This window comes from Triticum dicoccoides, chromosome 2B (assembly GCF_002162155.2).
Source record: "Triticum dicoccoides isolate Atlit2015 ecotype Zavitan chromosome 2B, WEW_v2.0, whole genome shotgun sequence".
Lineage (NCBI taxonomy): Eukaryota > Viridiplantae > Streptophyta > Magnoliopsida > Poales > Poaceae > Triticum > Triticum dicoccoides.
Window position 1 is genome coordinate 743,617,188 of NC_041383.1, and position 5,113 is coordinate 743,622,300.

Genomic DNA, 5,113 nt, shown 5'->3' on the forward strand with positions numbered 1-5,113 from the left:
ACAAAGTTCAGTTTTACTGGAAATAAGAATGACAATAAGTGTTAAATTGAGAAAATTTAAAGAGTAAACGTGCGTGCAAGGATTTGCCAAAGGAATGCACTATTTAGAGTGTAATTGGTTTGATGTCAAGTACGTGACAACCAACAAATGCTCGGGTCATTCACTCCGCTGGTTCTGCTTATCATACATGCATGCCCCGAATAAGTATTTGAAAAGGCACTTTTATTATCTTTGTAATGTCACACATGAAGAAGATACATGCAGAAGGATTACTACCAAGTGCATGTGTAACAAGCCACGATTGCTGAGTAACGCATTATTTTCGAACCACCGTGCATCCTTATTTCGAGCAGCAGCACCGCCACCAATTCGAGGCCTACTGCTAGCAGTAGAATCCGCCTTAAATGGTTGGCTCGCTCGATCACTACTGTGTATCACTGGTCAGTTTTTCGGATGCAGTTTCTGGAGCAGCGGCAGCAGATCGTGCTTGGCGAACTCGGCGATGCGGTCGACGTCCGGGATGACCTCCTTGGCGGCGTCGAGCGCGGCAAAGCGCTCCGCCCACGCCGCCAGCAACGGGGTCCGGGCGGCGTCCAGGAGGTTCACGCCGGCCACCGCGTGGAACGCGCGTATCCACGCGACGAACCCGCCGAGCGCGATGTCCACGTACCCCGGGCCGTCGCCGCCGAAGAAGGCCTTGCCCTTGGAGCACTCGCCGAACGCGCCCTCCATCTTCTGCAGCGCTGCCGCCGCGGCTTCCGTCGCCGCCGCCCTCTCCTCGTCCGTCGTCCCCACGAACGCCTTGATCCACGAGGCAAAGAACTGCGCGCCCAAACGCACGCAAGGATCTATGGTTAAGTAGCTGAAAGGTGTCGCTGTTCATCTGCAATTCTGCTGCATTCTTACCTGGTCGTCGGCGTAGGCGGCCCAGAAGCGCGCGACGGCGCGGTCGTGGGGGTCGGCGGGGAGGAGGGCGGGGCCGGAGCCGGGGAAGGCCTCGTCGAGGTACTGCACGATGAGCATGGACTCGCAGACGGGCTTGCCGGCGTGGAGGAGCACGGGGACCTTGGTGTGCACGGGGTTAGAGGCGAGGAGGAGGTCGCTCTTGTTGGTGAGGTCCTCCTCGGCGTACTCGTAGCCGGTGAGCCCCTTGAGGTGCAGCGCGACCTGCACCCGGTGCACGAACGGGCTCACCCAGGCCCCCAGCAGCTTGAGCTCGTCACTCCCTCCTCCCGCTGCTCCCGCCGCCATGTCGTCGGACGAACTGATTTCTCGCGTGCTCTCCGGCCGATGGCTGAGCTTTTTGTTCTGCGCTCCGAGGGAAGGACGGCACAGCACACGATCTATCGTCATATAGATAAGGTGATAAGGTGATTCTTGTGGTCGTTACAGCGCGTATGTACCCTGCGACATAGACGGCGGCTATGAGCATGGCGGCCCCCGGTCCCAGCACAACGATAGGAAATATTCTTGTGGGGGGCTGGGCGTTGGACGGTGAATCGATAGCCGTCACACTAACGCCTTCGTCTACCGGTCTATGACCAGACAGCGCCCTTGATTGCGAACGAGCGGTCCAGTTGGTAGTTGAACAAACTTCTTTGTATTTAGTCGCCGCCCGGACAGAAATATCTGGCACAGCCTTCAAGGAATATCCCTTTTCTCATTTCTTTTAGGTGTTTTTTTTTAGAAATTTTCGATCCATTCATAATTGATGGAGATAGTAAAAATTACAATCCACCCATCTATAGTAAACCCAGGGCTAGCAGCCGTCATCGCCCCTCTCTCCTTGAAGCCAGGCAAACCATTGCACTAAGGCACCAGAGGACCAGCGAGTCAGGGCAACAACTATGCTGATGAAGACAGTCACAAATTGACATGATCAAACCTGTAAACACATGAACGAATACAAATGAAAACTGGACCCAAACAAATTCACCGGAGACCACCACCAACTGAATCCCATGACATTTGACAAAGACACACCTCCACACGCCCTACGAGGACGCATTAGTAGAAAAAGGGTCAAATGTGAGACACATTAGTCCCGGTTTGTAACAGAACCGACACTAATGTGTCCATTAGTGCCGGTTCCAACGGCTAGGCGGGAGGAGCTCTTTAGTACCGGTTCGTGGCGAACCTTTAGCACCGGTTCGTGCCACGAACCGGTACTAAAGAAAGTGGTGGCAGGATGTTGTCAGAGTGGGGCCCTTTCAGCACCTTTAGTACCGGTTCGTGGCACGAACCGGTACTAAAGGTCGTCCTATATAAACCCTTCGTCCACCCGCACTTTGTTCTTCCCCCTTTCCCCTCTCCCTCTCCTCTGTTCTTCCCTTCTTCCTCTCAAGTTCATCACAAAATTTGCCCCAAATTTGTCAAGATTTGCAGGCCCTCATCCATTCAAATGATCACCAAGGTTAGCAACTTTGTCCTTTCATCTCTCATTGCTAGATTAGCTCTTGCATTGGTTTATATAGTGATTAATTGTGGCTTTTAGTAATTTGGGAGGAATTATATGTGGTAGTATTTGATTTATATGCAATTTGAGGTCAAAATAACACTTAGTTTGCATATGTAGGTGTGGTTTACTTAGTGCCTTCTAAATCTCCGTCGTAACCACCGTCGATCGCCCGCACCGTCCCGTCTCCGGCACCACCTTGTGGTGAGCCTCTTGTTCATGAAATTTTATATAAAAAATTGATGTTTGTGTGATTTGGATATATAGTTACTCGTATAATAATTATCTTACCCGTACGTTGTTTGTTATACATAGTGCCATGGTTTTGATATCCGTCCCCGTCGGCCCTCGTCCTTGTTATGATTCGGATGTGGTATATTTTCTTTTAAAACTATTTGTTGCATTTTGTGTTTATGACAAATTATGCCCATCAAGTTGACATAGATATTTTTATCTAGGAGGTATGTGAACCGGAAATTCCAACTGACCCTATTGTCGAGAGGTTAAATTTAGTTGAAAGAGAAAACGAGGACTTGAAAGAAAAATTGAAAAGAATTGAGGGGGAGAAGATGGAATTGGAGTTGCATGTTGCCGATGTCGTCGATGATCACAAGATCAAGATGGAGAAAATGCGCTTGAAGATTAGAAAGATTAGAAAATATGCCATCGATAGTGAGGCTTGGTATCATTATGCTGTTGGATCAATTGTTACCTTAGTTGCGATCTTGGTCGCATTTGTTGTTGCATTTAAATGCTTTAGCTAGAGAGTTATTTGTTTGTTGCATTTAAGTGTTGTATGAACTTTATGTATGAACTTGTATTAATTTGGTCTATTCGGTGTTGTGTAATGAAGATGAGCCGGCAATGGATGTACAATGACCGATGCTCTCTCCAGTTCGTTGAGGGCGTCCATATTTTTCTGCTTGCAGCTAAGGAAAACAAGCGGGCGGATGGTTTTATGCCTTGTCCATGTGCTGGCTGTAAGAATGGTCGCAATTACTCTACGTCAAGAACCATTCACGTCCACCTGTTTGAGTCCGGTTTCATGCCCCACTATAATGTTTGGACCAAGCACGGAGAAAGAGGGGTTATGATGGAAGACAATGAAGAAGAAGAGGACGACGACAGCTATCCTAGCCATGGGTTTCCTGAATACGATGATACAACAATGGGGGAAGAAGCTGAGCCGATAATGCGGGAAGAAGCTGAGCCGGCAATGCGGGAAGAAGCTGAAGAAGAGGCATCAAATGAGCCCGTTGATGATCTAGGTCGGGCCATTGCCGATGCAAAGAGAAACTGCGCAAGTGATTTGGAGAAGAAGAAGTTGCAGCGCATGTTAGAGGATCACAAAAAATTGTTGTACCCGAATTGCGTAGGTGACAAGAAAAAGCTGGGCACCACACTGGAATTGCTGCAATGGAAGGCAGAGAATGGTGTATCTGACAAGGGATTTGGAAAGTTGTTGGTAATGATAAAGGATATGCCATATTGGAAAGACCTAGAGGTCCGCTCCGCAATCGACGTGATGCACGTGACGAAGAATCTTTACGTGACCCTGCTTGGCTTCTTGGGCGTGTATGGGAAGACAAAAGATACACCTGAGGCACGGGAGGACCAGCCACGTATGCACGGAGAATACAGCATACATCAGGGTCATGCAAGCTACGCTCTTACTAAAGAAGAGAAGGAAATCTTCTTTGAATGCCTGCTCAGTATTAAGGTACCGTCTGGCTTCTCGTCGAATATAAAGGGAATAATAAACATGTCAGAGAAAAAGTTCCAGAACCTAAAGTCTCATGACTGCCAGGTGATTATGACGCAACTGCTTCCGGTTGCATTGAGGGGGCTTCTACCGGAAAACGTTCGATTAGCCATTGTGAAGCTATGTGCATTTCTCAATGCAATCTCTCAGAAGGTAATCGATCCAGAAATCATACCAAGGTTACAGAATGATTTGGTGTATCTTTCTTCAATATCATGACGCACGTCCTAGTTCACCTATACGAAGAGATTAACGTTTTGGGTCCTGTATTTCTACACAATATGTTCCCCTTTGAGAGGTTCATGGGAGTCTTAAAGAAATATGTTCATAACCGTGCTAGGCAGAAGGAAGCATCTCCAAGGGCCATCAAAATGAGGAGGTCATTGAGTTTTGTATTGACTTTATTCCTGACCCTAAGCCGATTGGTGTTCCTGAATCGCGGCATAAGGGCATACTGGATGGAAAAGGCACGCTAGGAGGGGAACAAATAATATGTATGGACAGACATTCTCTCACTGAAGCACACTACACAGTTCTACAGAATTCCACCTTGGTGGCTCCGTATATGGATGAACACAAGAATTTGCTACGCTCCAAACACCCGGAGCGGTCTGATGACTGGATTACACGTGAACGAACCAGGAGTTTCGCCAGCTGGTTGCAGACACGTACCATGCATGACACCTCTATTGAAGATGATCTGTACTTGCTGTCCCACTTATCATCTTCGAATATAATGACTTTCAAAGGGTACGAGATAAATGGTAATACATTTTACACGATCGCCCAAGATAAGAAGAGCACCAACCAAAACAGTGGTGTCCGCTTTGATGCAGAAACCAAGACGGGAAAGGAAACATATTATGGTTATATACAGGACATATGGGAACTTGACT

The 5,113-nt window shown here is 48.0% G+C and overlaps 1 pseudogene; it reads right to left on the reverse strand.

The window, feature by feature from the left end:
- Positions 1–203: 203 nt before the first annotated feature.
- Positions 204–1,346, reverse strand: LOC119366012 (annotated as a pseudogene).
- Positions 1,347–5,113: the final 3,767 nt, after the last annotated feature.